The 15,292-nt window shown below is 48.2% G+C and overlaps 1 long non-coding RNA gene across 2 annotated transcripts in view; it reads left to right on the top strand.

The window, feature by feature from the left end:
• Positions 1 to 15,292, top strand: part of LOC309642232 — a 115,102-nt gene that overhangs the window by 65,016 nt on the left and 34,794 nt on the right. The window lies entirely within an intron of this gene.

The raw sequence follows: 15,292 nt of genomic DNA, 5'->3' as shown, positions 1-15,292 counted from the left end.
ATGCTCCATGGCCCTTGTCACCACAATGCTCCATGACCCGTCATCCCAATTCTCCATGGCCCTTGTCATCACAATGCTCCATGGCACTTGTCATCACAATGATCCAGAGCCTTAGTGCTTGAGTTGGGAGTAGTATCATTGCCTCAGTTAGGGACACTGTCATTGCCTGAATTGGGAATAGTGTCAGAGCCTTAGTTAGGGACAGCGTCAGGGCGAGTTGGGAGGAGTGCCAGTGCCTTAGTTAGGGACAGTGCCAGTGCTTGCATTGGGAGGAGTGTCAGGGCCATAGTTAGGGGCAGTGTCAGTGGCTGAGATGGGAATAGTGTCAGGGTCTTAGTTACGGACATTGTCAGTGCCTAAGTTGGGATTTTTGTCAGGGTCTTTATTATGAACAGTGTCAGGGCCTGAGTTAAGAGTAGTGTCAAGGCCTTAATTTGGAAGAGTGTCAGTGTCTCAGTTTGGAGTAGTGTCAAACCCTTAGTTAGGAACAGCGTCAGTGCCTGAGTTGGGAGTAGTGACATGGCCTAAGTTATGGACAGTGTCAGTTTCTGAGTTAGGAATAGTCTCAGGACCTTAGTTAGGGACAGTGTCAGTGACTGTGTTAGGAATAGTGTCAGGGCCTAAGTTAGGAGTAGTCTGAGACCGGTAGTTAGGAACAGTGTCAGGGCCTGAGTTGGGAGTAGTTTCAGGGCCTTAGTTAGAGAAAGTGTCAGTGCCGGAGTTGGGAGTTATGTCAGGGCCTTAGTTAGAGAAAGTGTCAGTGCCTGAGTTGGGAGTAGTGTCAGGGTCTAGTTAGGGACAGTGTCAGTGTTCTGAGTTGGGAGTAGTGTCAGGGCCTAGTTATGGACAGTGTCAGTGCCTGAGTTGGAAGTAGTGTCAGGGCATTAGGGACAGTGTCAGTGGCTGAGATGGGAGTAGTGTCAGGGTCTTAGTTAGGGAGAGTGTCAGTGCCTGAGTTGGAAATAGTCTCAGGGTCTTTTTTGGGGACAGCATCAGGGCATGAGTTAAAAGTAGTGTCAAGGCCTTAGTTAGGGAGAGTGTCAGTGCCTGTGTTGGGAGTAGTATCAGGCTCTTCGTTAGGGACAGTGTCAGGGTCTTAGGTAGAAGTAAACTCAGGGCCTTAGTTAGGTAGCGTGTCAGTGCCTAAGTAAGTAGTAGTGTGAGGGCCTTAGTTAGGGACAGTGTCAATGCCTGTGTTGGGAGTACTGTCAGAGCCTTAGTTAGGGACAGCGTCAGTGCCTGAGTTGGGAGTAGTGTCAGAGCCTTAGTTAGGGACAGCGTCAGTGCCTGAGTTGGGAGTAGTGTCAGGGCCTTACCTCGGGACAGCGTCAGTTCCTGAGTTAGGAGTAGTGTGATGGCCGTAGTTAGGGACAGTCTCAGTGCCAGAGTTCGGGGTAGTGGCAGGCCTTTGTTAGGGACTGTGCCAGGGCCTGAGTTAAGAGTAGTGTCAAGTCCTTAGTTAGGTACTGTGTTAGTGCCTGAGTTGAGAGTAATGTCAAGGCCTTAGTTAGAGACAATATCAGTGCCTAGTTTGAGAGTAGTGTCAGGGCCTTAGTTAGGGACAGTGTCAGTGCCTGAGTTGGGAGTACTGTCAGGGCGTATTTCGGGACAGTCTCAGTGCCTATGTTGGGATTAGTGTCAGGGCCTTTGTTAGGAACAATGTCAGTGCCTGAGTTGGGAGTTGTGTCAGGACCTTAGTAAGGGACAGTGTCAGTGCCTGAGTTAGAAGAAGTGTCAGGGCTCTAGTTAGGGATAGTGTCAGTGCCTGAGTTGGAGGTAGTGTCAGGGCCTTAGGGACAGTGTCAGTGGCTGAGATGAATTAGTGTCACGGTCTTAGGGAGAGTGACAGCACCTAAGTTGGGAATAGTGTCAGGGTCTTTGTTAGGGACAGTGTCAGGGTATTAGTTAAGAGTAGTGTCAAGGCCTTTGTTAGGGAGAGTGTCAGTGTCTGAGTTAGTAGTAGTGTCAGGCCCTTTGTTCGGGACAGCGTCAGTGTCTGAGTTAGGAATAGTGCCAGAGCCTAAGTTATGGACATTGCCAGGGCCTGAGTTAGGAGTAGTCTGAGACCGGTAGTTAGTAACAGTGTAAGGGCCTGAGTTGTGAATAGTTTCAGGGCCTTAGTTAGCGAAAGTGTCAATGCCGGAATTGGGAGTAATGTCAGGGCTTACTTAGGGAGAGTGTCAGTGCCTGAGGTGGAAGTAGTATCAGGGCCTTAGTTAAGGACAGTGTCAGTGCCTGAGTTCGGAGTACTGTCAGGGCATATTTCGGGACAGTCTCAGTGCCTATTTTGGGAGTAGTGTCACGGCCGTAGTTAGTGACATTGTCAGTGCCTGAGTCAGGAGTAGTGTCCGGGCCTTATTTAGGGACAGTGTCAGTTGCTTAGTTAGGAATAGTGTCAGGGCCTAAGTTAGGGCCAATGTCAGTGCCTGAGTGAGGAGTAGAGTCAGGGCCTAAGTTAGGGACAGTGTCATTGCTTGAGATAGGAGTAGTGTCAGGGCCTTAGTTAGGAGTAGCATCAGTGCCTTCGTTAGGTATTGTATTAGCGCCTCAGTTAGGAATAGTTTCATGGCCTTATTTAGGGACAGTGTTAGTGCCTGAGTTAGCAGTTGTGTCGGCCTTAGTTAGGAACCTTTTCAGGGCCTGAGTTAGGAGTAATGTCAGGGCCTTCCTTAAGTATTGTGTCGGCGCCTGAGTGAGGAATAGTGTCAGGGCCTTAGTTAGGGACATTGTCAGGGCATGATTTAGGAGCTGTGTTAGGGCGTGAGCTATGAATAGTGTCAGGGCCTTAGTTAGTGACAGTGTCAGTGCTGAGTTTGGAGTAGTATCAGGGCCTTAGTTAGAGACAGTGTCAGGGCCTGAGTTAGGTGTATGTCAGGGCCTTAGTTAGGGACAGTGTCAGTGCCTGATTTAGGAGTAGTGTCAGAGGCTTTGTTAGGGACAGTGTCAGGGCCTGAGTTAAGAGTAGTGTCACAGCTTTAGTTAGGACCAGTGTCAGGGCCTTAGTTAAGTCCAACATCAGCGCCTATGATAGGAATCAGATCAGGACCTGTGTTACAGGTAATGTCAGGGCCTTATTTAAGAACAGTGTCAGGGCCTGAGTCCTGACTTACTCCTTACTCTCCTCACTAAGGACTTTTGACACTACTGCTAATTCAGGCCCTGATAATGTCCCTAACTAAGGCCCTGACACTTTCCCTGGCTAAGGCCCTGAACTTCTCCTAAGTCAAGCCCTGATACTGTCCCTAACAATGGCCCTGACACTACACCTAACTGAGGCCCCGACATGATACCTAACAAAGGCTTTGTTGCTAGTCCAAACTAAAGCCCTAAAATTGGTCCTAAATAAGGCCTTGACACTAATCCTAACTCAGGCCCTAAAACTGTCCCTAACTAAGGCCCTGATAGTATGCCTAACTCAGGCCCTCTTACGATTCCTAACAATGGCTCTGACGCTAGTCCAAACTAAGGCCCTGAAATTGGTTCTCAATAAGGCCTTGACACTAATCCTAACTCAGGCCCTAGCACTGTCCCTAACTAGGTCTCAGACAGTACACCTAAATCAGACCCTGACACTGTCCCTAAGCAAGGCCCTGACACTACTCCTAACTCAGTCCCTTACACTATACCTAACAAAGTCTCTGATGCTAGGCCTAACTCAGGCCCTGAAACCGTCTGTAACTAAGGCCCTGCTGCCATCACTATCAAATGTCCTGACCTTATCCTGAGCTAATATCCTGACCTATGTCTTTCCAAGGTCCTGAAACTGTCCCAAAGTCAGCCCTGATGCTGTCCCTAAGTGAAGACCTAAGGCTGTCCCTAACTCAGGCCCTGAAGCTTTCCTTAACTGAAGCCTTGAAGCTGTGACTAATTCAGGCCCTGATCATGTACCTAACGAAGACATTAATGCTGATCCAGCAAAGAAGCTGATGCTGCTCCAAAGTCATGCCCTGACAGTGTGCCCAGCTAAGGGCCTGATGCTAAGCCTCACTCAGGCCCTGTCGCTCTCCCTAAGTCAGGCCCTGACACTGTCACTAACTAAGGCCCTGACTCTACTCCTAATTCAGTCCCGTACTTTGTATCTAACAAAGGCTCTGATGCTAGTCGTAACTCAGGGTCTGACACTGTCTCTAACTAAGGGCTGCTGCCATCAACATCTAAAGTCCTGACCTTATCCTGAGCTAATATCCTGACCTATGTCTTTCCAAGGTCCTGAAACTGTCCCAAAGTAAGCCCTGACGCTGTCCCCAAGTGAGGCCCTGAAGCTTTCCCTAACTAACTCAGGCCTTGATGCGGTGACTAACTCAGACCCTGATCATGTCTTTAACTAAGACCCTAAGGCTGATCCAACAGAGGCCCTGATGTTGCTCCTAAGTCATGCCCCGATAGTGTCCCCCACTAAGTGTCTGATGCTAGGCCTCACTCAGACCCTAACGCTCTCCCTAAGTCAGGCTCTGATGCTGTCCCTACCTGAAGCCCTAACACTGGTTCTGAATAAGGCCCTGAGAGTCTCCGTAACAAAGGTCTTCACACTATCCTTAGGTCATTTCCTGACACTATCCCTAGATGTTAAACTGACACGGTCACTAGCTAATGTCCTGCCTCTTATGCTAACTGAAGCCCTTAGGCTGTGCCTACCTCAGGCACTGAATTTAGTCCCAAGACCATGAAACTGTCCCGAACTAAGGCCTAGATGCTCGCCCTACATCCGGCCCTGACACTGTCCCTAACTAAGGCCCTAACACTATTGCTAACTGAGGATCTGACACTGGACCTATCAGAGGCCCGCTACTCCTAACTAACGCCTTGAAACTTTCCCTAACGTAGGCGCTGCTACCATCAATATCTAAAGTCCTGACATTATCCTGAGCTAATATCCTGACCCATGTCTTACCAAGGTCCTGAAACTCTCCCAAAGTTAGCCCTGACACTGTCCCTAAGTGAGGCCCTGAGGCTGTCCCTCACAGAGGTCCTGATAATGTCTTTAACTAAACTCTAATGCTGATCCTACAGAGACCCTTATGTTGATCCTCTGTCATGCCTTGACGCTGTCCGTAGCTAAGGCCCTGACTCTAGGCATCGCTCAGGCCCTGTCGCTCTCCCTCAGTCAGGCTAAGACTCTGTCCCTACCTGAAGCCCTGACACTGGGCCTAAATTAGGCACTGATGCTCTAATTAGCTATGGTCTTGACACTATCCCTAGGTCATTTCCTGACACTCTCCCTAGATCTTAACCTAAACTTGTCTTTAGCTATTGTCGAGCCTCTTATGCTAACTAAATCCCTGATGCTGTCTCTAACTAAGAGCCTGAATTAGTCCCGAGGCCGTCAACCTGTCCCTAACTGAGGTTGGAGGCTCATCCTAACTGAGGCGCTGACACTGTCCCTAACTAAAGCCCTGACACTACACCTAACTCAGTCCCTGACACTGTACTTTACAAGGGCTCTGATGCTAGTCCTAACTCAGGCCCTGGCACTGTCTCTATGTAAGGCTCAGAATTTGCCCCTAATATAAGCCCTGCTGTCAGCAGTAACTAAAAACTGGACACTATCCTGAGTTAATATCCTGACATATTTCTAAACAAGGTCCTGACACTGTCCCTAAGTAAGCCCTGTTGCTGTCCCTGTGTTAAGAACTGAGGCTGTCCCTAACTCAGGCCCTGAAGCTTTCCCTAACTGAGGCCTTGACGCTGTGACTAAGTCAGGCCCTGATCATATCTGTAACAAAGACGCTAAGGCTGATCCAACAGAGGCGCTGATTCTGTTCCTAAGTCATGCTCTGACAGTGTCCTCAGCTAAGGGCCTGACGCTAGGCCTCATTCAGGCCCTGTCACTCTCCCTAAGTCAGGCTCTGATGCTGTCCCTACCTGAAGCCCTGATGCTGGTTCTAAATAAGGATCTCATACTCTCAGTAACTAAGGTTTTGACACTATGCTTAGGTCCTTTCCTGACACTATTCCTAGACCATAACCTGACCCTGTCCCTAGCAAATGTCGTGCCTCTTATGCTAACTACAGCCCTGCTGCTGTCTTTAACTAAGGGCTTAAAATTACTCTCGAGGCTGTGACCCTGTCCGTACCTAAGGCCTCGATGTTCGTCCTAATTCAGGGCCTGATACTGTCCCTAACTAAGGCCCTGCTGCCGTCAATATCTAAAGTCCTGACACTATCCTGAGTTAATTTCTTGACCCATCTCTTACCAAGGTCCTGAAACTGTCCCTAAGGAAGCCCTGATGCTGTCTCTAAGTGAGGCCTTGAGGCTGACCCTAACAGAGGCCCTGATAATATCTTCAACATAGCCCCTGAGGCTGATCCTACCGTGGCTCTTATGCTGCTCCTAAGTAATGCTCTGACACTGTCTCTAGCTAAGGTCCTGATGCTAGGCCTCACTCAGGCCCTGTCCCACTCCCTAAGTCAGGCTCTGACTCTATTCCTACCTGAAGCCCTGACACTCACTGCTCCTAAATTAGGTCCTGGTGTGCTAAGTAACTAAGGTCTTGACACTATCCCTAGGTCATTTCATGACACTCTCCCTAGACCTTAACCTAACCTTCTCTTTAGCTAATGTCGAGATTAGCTAAAGAGATTCTTTAGAACGAGATTCTTTCATCTTCTGAATATGGTTTTCTTCAAAACATAATTTTTAGAGTGTTACTAACTTTAAACAAAATGTACTCAACTGCTCTGGAATATTCCTTTATAGGAGCGTGCATGGTTCACTTCTGCATCTGCTTGTGGTGGTGTTCAGGTTTCTTTCAGCTGTAGATCCCCTTATGCTAGCTAAATCCCTGATTCTGTCCCTACATGAGGCCCTGATTTAGGTCCGAGGCCGTGAACCTGTCCCTAACTGAGGCCTGGAGGCTCGTCCTAATGCAGGCCCTGACACTGCCTCTAACTAAGGCCCTGCTGCCGTCAATATCTGAACACCTGATATTATCCTGAGCTAATAGCCTGACCCATGTCTTACCAAGGTCCTGAAACTGTCCCAAAGTAAGCCCTGACGCTGTCCCTAACTGAGGCCTTGAGGCTGTCCCTAACAGAGGCCCTGATAATATCTTTCACGAAGACCCTAATGCTGATCCTACAGAGGCCTTTATGCTGCTCCTAAGTCATGCCCTGTTACTGTCCCTTACTCAGGCCCTAAAGATAGGCCTCACTTAGGCCCTGTTGCTGTACCTTAGTTAGGCTCTGATGCTGTCCATACATCAAGCCCTGGCACTGGTCCCGATTAAGGCGCTCACGCTGCTGCTAACTAAGGCCCTGATGCTCTCAATAACTAAGGTCTTCTCGTTATCCCTTGGTCATTTCCTTTCATTATCTCTGGGCTGAAACCTGACTCTGTCCCGAGAGAATCTCCTGCATCTTATGCTAACTGAAACCCTAATGCTCTCCCTAACTAAGGCACTGACTACTCCTAACTAAGGCCATGACACTGAATCTAACAAAGGCCCGGAATCTGTCCTTAATATAGGCCCTGCTGCCAGCAATAACTAAAATCCTGACACTCTCCTGAGCTAATATCCTGACTCATTTCTAACCAAGGTCCTGACACTGTCCCTAAGAAAGCCCTGTCGCTGTCTTTAAGTGAAGACCTGAGGCTGTCTGTAACTCAGACCCTGAAGCTTTCCCTAACTGAGGCCTTGACGCTGTGACTAACTAGGGCTCCGGCCATGTCTTTAACTAAGAGCCTAAAGCTGATCCAACAAAGGCACTGATGCTGCTCCTAAGACATTCCCTGACAGTGTCCCCAGCTAAGGGCCTGACATTAGGCCTCACTCAGGCCCTGTCGCTCTCCCTAAGTCAGGACCTGATGCTGTCCCTACCTGAAGCCCTAACACTGCTTCTGAATAAGTCCCTGAGAGTCTCAGTAACAAAGGTCTTCACACTCTCCTTAGGTCATTTCCTGACACGATTCCAAGCCTTTACCCTAAACCTGTCCCGAGTTAATGTCCTACCTCTTATGCTAACTAAAGACCTTATACTGTGCCTACCTCAGGCACTTAATTTATTCCCAAAGCTGCCAGACTGTCCCTAACTAGGCTCCATGCCCTTATCGTCACAGTGTTCTGTGACCACTGTCATCACAATGCTCCACGCCCTTTTCATCACAATGCTCCATGCCCCCTGTCATCACAATGCTCCAAGCCCCCTCTAGTCACAATGCTCCATGACACTTGTCTCACAATCTTCTATGACACTTGTCATCACAATGCCCCATGACCTTATTTCATCAAAATGCCCCATGACCCCTTTAATCAAAATGCCCCATAACCCCTGTCATCACCAGGCTCCATGACCTTTGTCATCGCAATGGTACATGCCATTGTCATCAAAATGCTCCACACTCCCACTCATCAAAATGCTCCATGACACTTGTCTCACCATGCTCCATGACGTTGTCATCACAATGCTCCATGGCCCTTGCCATTACATTGCTCCATGACACCTATCTTAACAATATTCCAGGCCCTTGTCATCACAATGTACCATGACACTTGTCATCATAATGTTCCATGTTGTTTGTCATCACAATGATCCAGGACGCCTGTAATCACAGTGCTCCAGTACACTTTTCATCACAATGCTCCATGCCCACTGTCACTACAATGCCCTGTAACCCCTGTCATCAGAATGATCCATGACCCTTTTAGTCACAATACTCCATGACCCCTGTCATCCCAATGTGCCAGGACCTCTGTCATCACAATGCTCCATGTCCCTTTTCATCAAAATGCCCCATGGCCTTTTTCATCACAATGCTCCCTGACCCGTTTCATCACAATGCTCCATGACCATTGTTATCACAATGCTCCATGATCCCTGTAAACACAATGATCCATGACCCCTTTCATCACAATATCCATGCCCCCTGTCACCACAATGCTCCATGTCCCCTGTCATCCCAATGTTCCATGACCCATGGCATCCCAATGTTCCATCGCCCCTGTCATCAAAATGCTCCATGATACTTGTAATCTCAATGCTCCATGGCCCTTGTTCATCACACAGCCTCACTCCCTTGTCATCACGATGCTCCATGACATATTTCCTCACAATTCTCCGTGATCCATTTCATCACAATGCTCTATGGCCACCTGTTACCACAATGCTCCATGAACATTGTCATAACAATGTTCCATGATCTGTGTCATCACAATGCTCCCTGAACCCTTTCATCACAATGCCCCATGAACCCTGTCATCACAATGCTCCATGACCCCTCTCATCACGATGCTCCATGGCCCTTGTAATCCCAATGCTCCTTGGAGCTTGTGATAACAATGCTCCGTGATCTCTGTAATCATAATGATCCATGACTCCTTTGACTACAATATTCCATTACCCCTTTCATCAAAATGATCCATGGCGCTTGACATCACAATGCTTCATGATCCCTGTAATCACAATGCCCCATGATCACTGTAATCACAATGATCCATGACCCCTTTCATCATAATGCCCATACCCCCTGTCACCTCAATGCTCAATGACCACTGTCATCACAATATTCCATGACCATTGTAATGTCAATGCTCCATGGCCCTTGTCATCACTAAGCTCCACCCCCTTGTCATCACAGTGCTCCATGACAACTTTCAGCACAATGCTCCATGATCCCCTTCATCAAAATGCTCCATGGCCCCTGTCATCACAATGCTCCATAACCCCAGTCACCACAATGCCCTGTAATCCCTGTCATCCCAGTGATCCATGACCCTTTTCATCACAATGTTATATGGCTCTTGCCATCACAATGCTCCATGACCTCTTTCATCACAATATTCCATGACCCCTGACATCCCAAAGTTCTAGGACCCCTGTCATCACAATGCCCCTTGGTTCTTTTCATCAACATGTTCCATGACCACTTTCATCACAATGCTCCATGGCCCTTGTCATCAAAATGGCCCATTGCCCCGTTCATCACAATGCTCCCAGATCCCTTTCATCACAATGCTCCATGACCATTGTCATCACAATGCTCCATGATCACTGTTATCAAGATGATCCATGATCCCTTTCATCACAATGCTCCTTGATCATTGTCATCACATTGCTCCATGCCCTTATCATCACAATGCTCCATGGCTACTGTAATCACCATTCTCCATGACCCCTTTCCTCACAGTGATCCATGACACTTGCCATCACAGTGCGCCATGAACGCTGTCATCACAATGCTCCATGGTCCCTGTCATCACAGTGCTCCATGACTATATTCATCACAATGCTCCATAACACCTTTCCTTACAATGCTCCATGGCTCTTGTCATCACAAAGCTCCATGGCTCTTGTCATCACAAAGCTCCATGACACTTGTCATCACAATGTTCCATGACCCCTTTCATCACAATGTTCCATTGCCCCTCTCATCACAATGCTGCATGACACCTGTCATCACAATGCTCCATGACCGCTGTAAACACAAAGGCCATGACCCCTTTGATCACAATTCTCCATTAACCCTTGCATCAAAATGATCCTTGGCGCTTGTCATCACAATGCTCCATGGTCCCTGTAATCACAATGATCCATGACCCCTTTCATCACAGTGTTCCATGACCCCTTTCATCACAATGCTCCTTAACCCCTGTAATCACCATGCCCCATAACCCCTTTCCCCACAATGCTCCCTGACCCCTGTCATCACAATGCTCCATGAGTCCTGTCATCACAATTCTCCATGTCCCCTGAAATCACAGTCCTCCATGACCCCTTTCATCATAACTCTCCTTGACACTTGTCTCACAATGCTCCATGCCCTTGTCATCACAATGCTCCATGCCCCCTGTCATTACAATGTTACAAGCTCACTCTCAACACAATGCTCCATGACACTTGTCTCACAATGATCCATGCCCTTTTCAGCACAATGCTCAATGCCCCCTTTCATTACAATGTTCCATGCCCCTTGTCATAACAATGCTCCATGGTCCCTGTCATCACAGTGCTCCTGTCATCACAATGTCATCACAATGGTCCATGTCATCACAATGATCCATCTCGCTTGTCAAAACAGTGCTCCATGATCCATGTCATCACAATGCTCCATGACCGTATTCATCACAATGCCCCATGAACCATTACATCATGATGCTCCATGACCCCTTTCATCAAAATGCTCCATGACCATTGTCATCACAAGGCTCCACGCCCTTATCATCACAATGCTCCATGACTCCTGTCATCGCAATGATCAATTACCCCTTTCATCACAATGCTCCATGACCACTATCATCACAATTCTCCATAAAGACTTTCATCAAAATGCTCCGTGACCCCTTTCATCACAATGCTCCATGGTCCTTGTCATCACAATGCTCCATGACACCTGTCATCATAATGCTCCATGGCCTTTGTCATCACAATGCTCCATAAAATTTGTCATCACAATTCTCCATGACACTTGTCATCACAATGCTCCATGTCACCTGTCATCACAATGCTCCATTACACTTGTCATCACAATGCTCCATGTCACCTGACATCACAATGATCCATGACCCATTTCATCACAATGCTCCATGACCCATGTCATCACAATTCTCCATAGCCCTTGTCATCACAATGATCCATGACCCTTTTCATCACAATGTTCCATGGCTTTTGTCCTCACAATGCCCCATGACCCTTTCATCACAATGCTCCCTTAATTCTTTCATCACAATGCTCCATGACCCCTTTCATCAAAATGCGCAATGACCATTGTCATCACAATGCTCGCTGACCCCTGTCATTGCAATACTCCATGACCACTGTCATCGCAATGCTCCATGACCACTGTCATCACAATGCCCCATGACCTTTGTCATCGCAATGCTACATGCAATTGTCATCACAATGCTCCATACCCCATGACATCAAAATGGTCCATGACGCTTGTCTCACAATGCTCCATGCTCTTGTCATCACAGTGCTCCATGCCTCCAGTCATCACAATGCTCCATGACCCCGGTCATCACAATGCTCCATTACACTTGTCATCACAATGTTCCGTGGCCCCTGTCATTCACAAAGCCAAATGACACCTGTCATCACAATGCTTCATGGCCCTTGTAATCACAATGCCCCATGACCTCTGTCATCACAAACTCCATGACCATTCTCATCACAATGCTCCATGACACTTGTCATCACATTGATCCATGACCCCTGTCATCACAATGCTCCATTACACATTTCATTACAAGATTCCATGGCCCTTGTCATCACAGTGCTCCATGGCCCCTGTCATTGCAATGCTCCATACCCCTTTCATCACAATGATCCTTGGCGCTTGTCCTCACAATGCTCCATGATCCCTGTAATCACAATGATCCTTGACCCCTTCCATCACAATGTTCCATGGCTGCTTTAATCACAATGCTCCATAAGCACTTTCAACACAATGCTCCATGACACTTGTCTAACAATGCTCCATGCCTTTGTCATCACAAGCCGCATGACCACTTTCCTCACAAAGCTCCATGACCCCTGTTATCGCAATGATCCATGGCCCTTGTCATCACAATGCTCCATGGCGTTTGTCATATCATTGCTATATGATCCCTGTAATCACAATGATCCATGAACCCTTTCATCAGAATGTTCCATGACCTCTGTCATCACAATTCTCCATGACCCTTGTCATCACAGTTCTCCACGACCCCTGTCATCACAATTCTCCATGGGCCTTGTCATCACAATGCTCCATGGCGCTTGTCACCACAATGATCCAGAGCCTTAGTGCCTGAGTTGGGAGTAGTATCATTGCCTCAATTAGGGAAAATGTCAGTGACTGAGTTGGGAGTAGTGTGAGGGCCCTTGTTAGGGACACTGTCAGAGCCTGAGTTGGGAGTAGTATCAGGGTCTTAGTTAGGGGCAGTGTCAGGGCCTGAGGTACGAGTAGTCTCAGGGCCTTAGTTAGGGAAAATGTCAGTGCCTGAATTAGGAGTAGTGTCAGGGCCTAAGTTACGGACAGTGTCAGGGTATGAGTTATGAGTAGTGTCAGGGCCTAAGTTACGGACAGTGTCAGGGTATGAGTTATGAGTAGTGTCAGGGTCATAGTTAGGGACAGTGTCAGGTCCTGAGTTAGGAGTATTGTCAGGGCCTTAGTTAGGGGCAGTGTCAGTGCCTGAGTTGGCAGTAGTGTCAGGGTCGTTTTTAGGGACAGTGTGAGGGCCTGAGTGAAGAGTAGTGTAAAGGCCTTAGATAGGAACAGTGTCATTGCCTGAGTGGGGAGTAGAGTCAAGGCCTTATTTAGGAACAGCGTCACTGCCGGAGTTGGGAGTAGTGTCAGGGTCTTTGTTAGGGACAGTGTCAGGGCCTTAGCTAAGAGTAGTGTTAAGGCCTTAGTTAGGGAGAGTGTCAGTGCCGGAGTTGCGAGCAGTGTCAGAGCCTTAGTTAGGGACAGTTTCACGGCCTGAGGTTGGAGTACTCTCAGAGCCTTAGTTAGGGAGAGTGTCAGTGTCTGAGTTAAGAGTAGTCTGAGGGCCTTTCTTAGTTATAGTGTCAGGGCCTGAGTTAGGAGTAGTTTCAGGACCTTAGTTAGGGACAGCTTCAGTGCCTGAGTTGGGAGTAGTGTCAGAGCCTTATTTAGGCACTTCAGGGCCTGAGATGGCAGTAGTGTCAGGGCCTTAGTTAGGGACAGTGTCAGTCCCTGAGTTGGGATTAGTGTCAGCGCCTTAATTAGGGACAGTGTCAGTGCCTGAGTTGGGAGTAGTATCAGTGCCTTAGTTAGGGACAGTGTCATGGCCTGCATTGGGAGTAGTCTCTGGGCCTTAGTTAGGAACAGTGTCAGTGACTGATTTGGGAGTAGTGTCAGGGTCTTAGTTAAGGACAGTGTCAGGGCATGAGTTAAGTATTGCGTCAAAGCCTTAGTTACGGAGAGTGTCAGTTCTTGAGTTAAGAGCAGTGTAATGGCCTTAGTTAGTGACAGTGACAGTGCCTGATTTAGGAGTGGAGTCAGGGCCTTATTTAGGGTAGTGTCAATTCCTGAGTTAGGAGTAGTGTCAGGGCCTTAGTTAAGGACAGTGTCAGTGCCTGTGTTGGGAGTAATGTCAGTGCCTTAGTTAGGGACAGTGGCAGTGCCTGAGTTGGGAGTAGTGTCAGGGCCATAGTTAAGGACAGCACCAGTGCCTGAGTTGGGAGTAGTGCCAGGGCCTAAGTTACAGACAGTGTCAGGGCCTGAGTTAGGAGTAGTCTCAGGTCCTTAATTTGGGACAGTGTCAGTGCCTGATTTGGGAGTAGTATCAGGGCCTAGTTAGGGACAGTGTCAGTGCCTATGCTGGGAGTAGTGTCAGGGCTTTAGTTAGGCACAGTGTCAGTGCCTGAGTTGGGATTAGTGTCAGGGTCTTTATTATGGACAGTGTCAGGGCCTTAGGTATGAAGAGTGTTAAGGCCTTAGATAGGGAGGGTGTCAGTGCCGGAGTTAGGAGTAGTGTGAGGGCTTTTCTTAGTTATCGTGTCAGGGGCTGAGTTAGGAGTAGTGTCATGGCCTTTGTTAGGGTCAGTGTCAGGGCCTGATTTGGGAGCATTCTCAGGGCCTTAGGTAGGGACAGTGTCAGTGACTGTGTTAGGAATAGTGTTAGGGCCTGATTTAGGAGTAGTGTGCGAGCGGTATTTAGAGACAGTGTCAGGGCCTGTGTTGTGAGTAGGAAAGGGCTTAATTTGTCAACAGTGTCAGTGCCTGAGGTGGGTGTAATGTCAGGGCCTTTGTTAGGGACAGTGTCAGTGCCTGAGTTGGGAGTAGTATCAGGGCCTAGTTAGGGACAGTGTCAGTGCCTATGTTGGGAGTATTTTCACTGCCTTAGTTAGGGAATTTGTTAGTGCCTGAGGTGGGAGTAGTGTCAGGGCATTAGTAAGGGACAGTGTCAGTGCCTGAATTGGGAGTAATGTCAGGGCCTTAGTTAGGGAAAATGTCAGTGCCTTAGTTGGGAGTAGTGTACGAGCCTTAGTTAGGGACAGCGCCAGTGTCTGAGTTGAGAGTAGTGCCAGTGCCTTAGTTAGGGACAGCGACAGTGTCTGAGTTGGGAGAAGTGTCAGGGCCATTGTTAGGGACTGTGTCAGTGTCTGAGATGAGAGTAGTGTCAGGGCCTTAGTTACAGACAGTGTCAGTGCCTGAGTTGGGATTATTGTCAGGGTCTGTATTATGGACAGTGTCAGGGCCTGAGTTAAGAGTATTGTCAAGGCCTTAATTTGGGAGAGTGTCAGTGTCCGAATTGGGTGTAATTTCAGCCCCTTAGTTAGGGACACCGTCATTGCTTGAGTTGGGAGTAGTGACAAGGCCTAAGTTATGGACATTGTCAAGGCCTGAGTT

This window comes from Balaenoptera physalus (assembly GCF_965194825.1).
Source record: "Balaenoptera physalus genome assembly, chromosome: 14".
Lineage (NCBI taxonomy): Eukaryota > Metazoa > Chordata > Mammalia > Artiodactyla > Balaenopteridae > Balaenoptera > Balaenoptera physalus.
Note: the sequence above shows the minus strand (reverse complement) of the source record. Positions and strands in the feature narration are given on the sequence as shown.